At 49.8% G+C, this 8,477-nt stretch overlaps 1 pseudogene; it reads right to left on the bottom strand.

Moving 5' to 3' along the window:
- Positions 1–6,266: 6,266 nt before the first annotated feature.
- LOC148051520 (uncharacterized) lies at positions 6,267–7,433 on the bottom strand (annotated as a pseudogene).
- Positions 7,434–8,477: the final 1,044 nt, after the last annotated feature.

Here is an 8,477-nt window from a genome sequence, read left to right as displayed (position 1 = left end):
GGCTACATCCTGTTCAAGCTTTGCTACATATGGTTCAGCTCAAACTTCTACCTTCTTGCAATGAGTTTCAAACAATAACGCGATCTTCAGAGACAGGATTCCTCCTTCCCTTTCCTCTTTCCCCTTCTCCTTTCCCCTCTCCCTAAGAAACATATTTCACTACTCTCAGGCTTTAATATTTTGATCTACACCCCTGTCCATGTTGACTGTTAAAATTCCTCTGTGCATAAATAACAAAGGAGATGTCAGATAATGGTTGATGTTTAAAACACAGAGTTAGTATTCATGAGACAAGCACAGTTTGCAATCTCTGGGTAATTAAAAGCCCAGCTCAAAGATCTGCAGGCAAATGTGAATCTACCGGAAAAAGTGGTCAGGACTATTTGAATAGCATTATTTGTACTGTTTCTTTTTAATTTAAAAGGACACTGTTGAGCTGGTATTCAAAACAACATTTTCCCACTGTATAAACCTGTGGGGATTAGGAACTGAAATCTCCGCCTTTACTTACTTTCTTCTCCACCTATACTTTATTTTTGAAAAGTCACCAGCTGGCCCAACTAAGCACAGGGTATAAATGAATAATTGTAGTTAGAATTAGTACTGCTGAGGAGATGAAGCAGCTCACACCACAGTGACCTGACTTGGCAGCTTGTCCCGATCCAATGTCCGGGGAGGTTTTGATACGATCCCAAGGATGAGATTAAGACGCTGGAATCGGTCAGATGTCATACAACCTTTTACTTTTATTTGAAGGGAGAAGAGAATGGAGGGAGGAGGGAGGGCAAGGGAGGAGGGGAAAAGAATAGGGGAGAGACAAAGAAAGAGAAGGAGGAGTTTATCACCACCACCACCTCGAGTCCTGATGATCTTCTGCTGGGTCTCCGGTGGCCTCAGGCTTCGTCGGGGACCGATGGGGGGGGGGGGAGGCTTGAGGGTGCAGGAACAGAAGGTGTGGTCTCTCACGCGCTGCCGCCCCGCCGAGGGGCACGTGTGCTCCTTATATAGGGGCTCACGCATGCGCGGATCACAAATGCGTACCTGCGGTTCGCCACGGATGTGCTGTCCCCGCCTCTGCTCTTTTCGCGCCTTTTTGTCCCCGCCTCGGCTCTTTTCGCGCCTTTAGTCCCTGCGCAGGCGCACGAGGTTGTTTTTCTCAAAGCTGTGGAGAAGATGGTCTTTTCGAAGCGCGACGCTGGATGGCGCTACGGCGGCAATGTCGAGACAAAAACCACGTTTTTCTATCGGTCCTTTACACCACCCCGTGGCTCGACATTGCAGCTTGGTGGCATAGGAGGAAGAGAAAGAGAGAGGAAAGAAGGGGGAAAGGAAGAAAACGGGAGTTGAGGGAGTTGGGGATAAGGGTGGAGGAAAATTGTGGGAAGGAAGAAGGGAACAACATTGTTTCAGGTGAAGGAATGTCTTAACATAGATTAACTGAGGTATTGCTCAATGCAAGCTCATTCTCGAACGACTCTAACAATTCTTCAACTTTGAAGGGTAAACATTAGAAATGGGGTTAAGAATAACTGGCAATATGCAATTTCTTCCTTCAGGAGAAATTGGGAATGGGTTTAAATGATTGGTACGGAGGTTGGCTGTGGCTAATGGATGGTACGGATTTTTGTTACACCATCAGGTGGAGCGCTAGGAACAAATTGCATATTTGACACAACATGTCGAATTAATTGAATAAAACATGGAATTAGGCAGGGTAGGAACAGTAAGGTGGCAGTTGCACATAGCAAATACAATATTAATTGTTTCACCCATGGTGCCCCTGGTAACCAGGACCACAAATCACCGTTCCAACCGCTCCAGGTTTGAACAGGGACATGGGCTATTTTCCTGATATCTTGGGTCAAGTGGAGAACTACTTCTCCCACATCATCTATTTCTAGGCAGCAGTTAGAGATATTTAATTTTCCACACACCCCTCCCTCCTCAGCCAATAAATCATCTAAAACCATACGGTGTTGAAGGATTGCCGTGCACATTTGTTGAGATTGTCGAGTTAATAGGTCTATGGCATCAGCAGTTTTGTTGGTGATAATTTCTAGGGCCGCTTGTAGTCTAATTATTCGATTTAAATTATAAATCGGTTCTCTTGCCCCTGCAATGGGCTCGTTACAATTCCAGGTTGCTGGCCCATAGTGTTCAATTATTCGCTCAGGGGGCCATTCGTCATTTCCCCATTTTTGTGTTCCACCTAAATTTATCTTGGTAGATTGCGTCTTACGGGCAATCCTTCTATCCCCGAGGTTATCATACACCTTTATGCCTAGTTGGGGTCCACCAGTTTCTGGCAGGAGGAAAAATAGGGGCCTTATCATCCCTATATAACAAACTCCCGACCACCCCGTGGGTAAGAACTTAAATGCCGTGTTCCCACAAATCCAATAATGCCCCTTTTTGGCTTTATTTCCCTGAGCAAATGGCCCATCTTTCCCCAGTGGAAACTGCAAGTAAGTTGTGTCTTTGTCACCCAGAGGGCTGAAAAAGGTGGTTGCCCCATCCCTTATTCGGCCAGTACAATACCAAGCCCCATAAGTACTCCTCCATTTACAAGTTTGTTTGTAATGTTGGAGAATCAAGGTTTCATTTTTGCTTGACCAATATCCCTTAAACCCCTGGTTACACCCTGTTTCATTAAGCCACACCCACAGGTCCTTTTCCTTGTCAAGGGGCTTACGTGTGAGAGTCCATTGACATTTGCTTTCTCCCACTTCAACCCCTCCTTTCTGGGTGCGATTCAAACAATATTGCCCTTTAGTTGGAAACTGAATTGGTCAGGTCCCACTGTCATCCCACGAATCGTCTGCGGCTTTGCTATATTTGCTTACAATTTGGTCTGGGGTGAGGGTGCGGATGTCAACGGCCAACTTGATAGCCCTAGGGGTCCGCCACAAACCCAACAGTGGCTCAGATTGAAAGTTTGACTCACGGCTTTCGCTAATAACACGAACTCATTGCTCTCGAAGGGGTTGTATGGAGGAGGGGAAGGTAGAGGGAGTGGTCGTTCATCACTTTCATGGAGGTGTCCCTGAGTTAAAATGATCCAAAGTAGCAGGTGCATCGTGGTCACATCGCCGCCCTTAAAAACAGAAACAGGAACAAAACTTGTTCCTTGGGTTAGGAGGAGGGAATAATCCATTTGGTGTGGATTTTGTGGGTTCTCCCACTGGTATCTTTCGCTTTCCATGTATGTTTGTTTAGGGGGGGTATCTAATACAAGAGGCACAGCTCCCATGGTGGGAAGCTCAACCAGGACCGGCTGGCCAGGAGAGAAAAATGGTGCACTGGGGAAGTTGGGGTTTCGAGAGACAGGTACCATGGTTGGGGCTTGTGGACAAAATGCCGCAATTTTCGGGCACCCGTTTGTACCCCAGCAATTACTGACATTGGTCACCGCCTCCCCCACCCGCTCAGCCCATCCCGGTTGGTGGGGTTTTAAAAAGCGCTTAAGCAGCCCATTGGTCTGTTCCACAATTCCATTTGCCTGCAGGTAATACGGAGTGTGGAACATCCACGAAATCCCTTCCCGAGCTGCCCATTCTTGGACTATTTTGGCGGTGAAGTGCGTGCCGTTGTCTGACTGGATGGTCTGTGGTTTAGGGAAGGTCCCAAACCATTCTTTGAGGGCCTTTACAGTATTTTCCCCAGTTGCTTTTGCACAAGCCCAGGCTTGTACGAGTCTATCTCAACCCCCACCAATACGTATCGTTTCCCTGCGGATTTTTGGAAGGGCCCGATATAGTCGATCTGCCAGGCCTCCCACAAACCCTTCCCTTCCCTGAGGTGCAGGGGCCCGTTTTCCAGGGGGTGTGTGTCCAAACTGACACGGCATTGTTCACAGGAGGATATGCAAGTCTTGCACTCCTCCCTGATGACCGGCCATCCCCGAGCTTGTGCTTCCCGGTACAAATCATTGATCCCTGAGTGCCTCCGCTTTACATGTAGCCACTCTAGTAGGTGTTCCCAATTTTCCTGCACTTGGGTGCTCTGTAGCGGGGCTAGTCGGGCCCACTCGTCCACCTCTGCATTCCACCGGCCCGCCGGGGTATCGGTTTGTTGGTGGGAAGCTACCCACGCCACCGTGAATGTCCCCCGTTTTGCAATTTCGAGAATATCTTGCCACTTCTCCTTCTGCCAGATTGGTAGTCTGTTGACTTCCCAGCCATTCTGCTCCCAAAACAGGAGCCACTCCGTGCAGCCCTTGAATACAGCATAGGAGTCTGTATAAATGTGCACAGGAGAGGTGGTCTGGCTTTCGCGTTGAAAAACGCTCCACACTGCGACCAGCTCCCCTACCTGTGCACTGCCTTCTCCCTCCGTAATTATTTTCTCCTTAGTTGTTACTTGAAGGGCTACAGCCCAGTATCTCCAAACCTTCGCTTCCCGCTTCGAGGAAGCGTCAGTGAACCATGCGTTTAGGACCTGCTCTGAAAACGGGGGAGCTACTTTGACCACGGGGGGCAGTGGAGGGTTTTCCTTATTTAAGTCTGCCTCATCTTGTATAGTTAGCATTTTAGCAGCCCCTTTGGTAACGGAGAAGACCTCACAATAGTGTTCTATCTGAGCATACCATTTCCTTACGGACGCTCGCTGAGCCACCCCGTTGGGGGGTGGGGTTCCTGCCAAGACTGCCTTAGTCACCTTAAACGGGCCCCGAAGGACTATCGGCTGTTTCCGAATAGTTCGTTCGGCCTCCTGTAAAGCTAGGCTAACTACAAACAACCCCTTCTCCCAAGCAGTGTATTGCTTTGCGGCATCCTTGAAGCTGCGTGAATAGAATCCGATGGGCCGGGTGGGCCCTTCGGGTCCCTTTTGCCACAAGTGGATAGAGAACCCAGTATGGGCAAATCCCCATTCGATCTGAACCGGATCGGTGGGGTGAATTGGCCCTAGGGCTTGATGGGCGTTTGCCTCAAAAATTAGTAGCTGCAAGGCTTCCTCGTGGATTGGGGTCCACTCCCACTGAGCCTTTTTCCTTAGTAGGTTGTATAGTGGTCTAGCAATAATCGAAAAGTCGGGAATATGTTTTCTCCAAAATACAAGCAGCCCTAGAGCGTGTTGCAAGTCTTTTTTGGATTCAGGCATTTTGAGGGAGTCTAACAAGGATAGGGTATCCGGAGGAATACAGGCCATTCCCCCCCTCCACCAGATTCCTAAAAATTTTACCTCACTGGAAGGGATTTGGACCTTTTAGGGTGGGATTGTCAATCCTATCCATTCCAGGTGGGTGACAATATCATGTTGTGTTTTTCCAACGTCCTCTACCTGGGTTCCTCCTATAAGCACATCATCTATATACTGATAAATTTTGACTCCTGCTTGTATAGGGATAATTTTGAGGTCTTGTGCCAGTGCATGGTGGGCCAACGTAGGGGAGTGTTTGTATCCTTGGGGCAGTCGAGTGAATGTATATTGCTGTCCCTCCCACGTGAAGGCAAAGCGCTCCTGGTCCCCAGGCTGCAGCGGGACCATAAAAAACGTCTTTGACATCAATGGTAGCCATCACTGGATGGGCTTGTTCCTGAATGGTTGCAATTAATTCAGCAATATTTGGCATGGCAGCTGTTAAAGGGCCAGTATTGCTATTGAGGTGCCGGTAATCTACGATTAATCTCCATTTACAATTGGGTTTCTAACAGGCCACACAGGAGAGTTAAAGGGGGATTGTATGGGAATTACGACCCCTTGCTGTTTAAGGTCCTCTAGTACAGGGGTGATGCCTTCCCTTGCTCCCAAGGGTACCAGGTAAGGTTTCACATTGGTCAACTGGGAAGGAGGAAGGGGAGGCGCTGCTTGCAACAGGCGCATTTCTGCACTAGGGCTCCTGGCTAATCTTCTGACCTGGGGAACACCGAAGGACCACGAGTTCCCTTGGGTGTCCCGCCACTGTTTCCCTTTTAAAACATCTATTCCCAGGAGATTCATTTGAAAAGGTCCTACAGCCGCCATGGTCTCCACCGGACTCTCATCTCCTGGTAGCCATAATGTTACTGGGGTCATGGGCACAGATTGGGTTTTCCCTAGGGCATTTAATACTATCAGGTGCTTAGAAGGGGTTGAAATGCCGCACCGTTCCGCCTCGCTCTGTTTTATTGCTGTAATTTGGGCCCCTGTATCAATTAAAAAGGTCATGGGCCTCTTCCTCGGCCCTACTGCGACAGTAATGAGGAGGTCCCCTTTATTGTTGCAGGTGAGTTGTCTAATGAACATCCACCCTCCGCCTCCCCCCTCACCCTGAGGGGGTGGAGGCTTTAGTTTCCCGCCGCCCTTTCGTCCCCTTTGAACCCCTCCTCCCTGTCCAATGCCGGTGTGGGAGGTGATTTCGGTTTGGGAGGGGGTCCTTGCCCAGACCACCTCCGCAGCAGAAGCTTCAACTTTTTGGTGGGGAGTCTGTCCATTAGGTCTCGGGGCACACCCTTTTGCAGTCCCTTTTGCCACAATTCTTGTTGGAGCAGGGGTTTTTCCCTTTTTGTTAGGTTGGGGCTTCCCCCTGAAGGAGGCAGCGGTTTGTCTGCCGGCTCCGCTGCCCGCACGGCCCTAGTTTCCACTTTATTGTAAGTTCTGCCTACTGGCCCATATTTTCTCCCATAGTTTATTAGTTCCTGGGCTATCTCCCCCCAGGTCCACACCTTTCTCCCCCACTGCCGCTGTTCGGGGGTTACCGTCCCCTCCAGGGCAGCTGCGATTCGCTCCTCGCGAGGCACATTTTGAATTCTCCCCTGTAACTGGATCCCGGTAGGTTTTAACGAGTCGGGGAGTCCTCTTATTAGCGGCACCAGCCGCTCGGGGTCTACCGGTAGCAACATTGGAGAGCTTAGATTTGGTTTAAGTTCCCGGTCATACGTACATCATTTGCAGGCAAGCCGCCTTTTGTACGTTTTCTAGTAGTTGATCGACCGAACCAATTAACCAATTAGAGCTAGGGGATTCCCCCTCTCCAATGGGTTCAGCCCCCCCGCCCAATATGCAGCCCTCTGGGTCAGAGACCATGGGGTTCGGCGATTGCCTGTTGTGAGGAAGACACCAGGGCCCCAATACCCCTCTGCTTCCTTTTCCGATAGCATGATCCCGTCCCCGTCCCCCCGCCCCCCCGACAGGGATACCCTCTACACGTATTCGGTTTCAGACTCCCTTGCTGTTCTAGCAAAGTCCTTTTGGAGTTTAGCCAATTCGGTCGTGGTAAAAGGGATTTCTTTGGTTACAACTTGGGGAAGGTTGTCACTATCGTCCTCAAATATGTATTCTGTTTTTACCAGCGGGCACATATGGGGGCGGTTATCCACAGTCTCCCTTAACCGCTTTAAATCTTTCTGGGGATAAATTTGGCATACCCCTTTCTCCTCCAGCATTACCTTTGCCTCAGCAGGGGTGTCTGCCTCCCTCAGGAGCTGAACCCTCAGCTCCTCCTTCAGAATCATATTCTGGCGCTTCTCCTCCTCTAGCGCCCGTTTGGTCTCTAGTAGTTGCTCTCGCGCGGTGTTATTGCTGCTTGCAACGAAGCGGCCACGGCCTCTGATGGGCAGGGCGCTCGTTTCTTATCCTCCACCGCCGCTGCCAGACACGCTCCTAACACAGCACATATGATGGCTTTCCCTTTCCCTTTCTTCACTCTAGCTTCTTTATGCAAGACCGCTATTCGGTCCATAACACTTTGCAGTTGGAACCAGTGGTCCCGTGCCCAATCTCATCCCGGGGGTGAGGGGCAAGAGCGGTACGTTTCTAAAACTCATATAATCTCTCCGTCTCTTCACAAAAATCGCCTGCCTTTTGAGCGGCCATGTCCTACAAAGGGGAGTTCGTCCCGGGAGGGTCAAACCTTAAAAAGACCAAGTTTCCCCTACATACTCCCAGGAGGCCGATCCGCACACTACTACAAGACAAAGACAAGCCTACAAAGGGGATATCGTCCTGAGGGGGTCACACCGTAAAATTCAAGCTTCCCCTATACTCCCCCAGGAGGCCAGACCATAAGCTAGTATGAGACAAAGAAGAGCCTACAAAGGGGATATCATCCTGAGGGGGTCAGAGCATAAAATTCAAGTTTCCCCTATCCTCCCTCAGGAGCTCAAATCACAAACTAGTATGCGCGCTTCAGTGCAGAGGTCTCAACACCCACTCCTTCCTTACGCTTCGTTCGTCTCCAGCTGCTTCCCTCGCGGGAGAGCAGAACTGCGGATTGGAACTCCGCACTCGCTTCGTACTTATTTGTACGTCTCGTTCACACACGATCGCTCAGCACACTATAAGGTTGTATGACACTCTCATCTCAAGGGATCCTGTCCGTGACGCCAATTAAATGTCCCGATCCAATGTCCGGGGAGGTTTTGATACGATCCCAAGGACGAGATTAAGACGCTGGAATCAGTCAGATGTCACACAACCTTTTACTTTTATTTAAGGGGAGAAGAGAATGGAGGGAGGAGGGAGGGCAAGGGAGGAGGGGAAAAGAATAGGAGAGAGAC

The sequence above is a fragment of the Nipponia nippon genome, unplaced genomic scaffold (assembly GCF_047370975.1).
Source record: "Nipponia nippon isolate SJK-2023a ecotype South Korea unplaced genomic scaffold, ASM4737097v1 scaffold_6, whole genome shotgun sequence".
Classification (NCBI taxonomy): domain Eukaryota; kingdom Metazoa; phylum Chordata; class Aves; order Pelecaniformes; family Threskiornithidae; genus Nipponia; species Nipponia nippon.
Note: the sequence above shows the minus strand (reverse complement) of the source record. Positions and strands in the feature narration are given on the sequence as shown.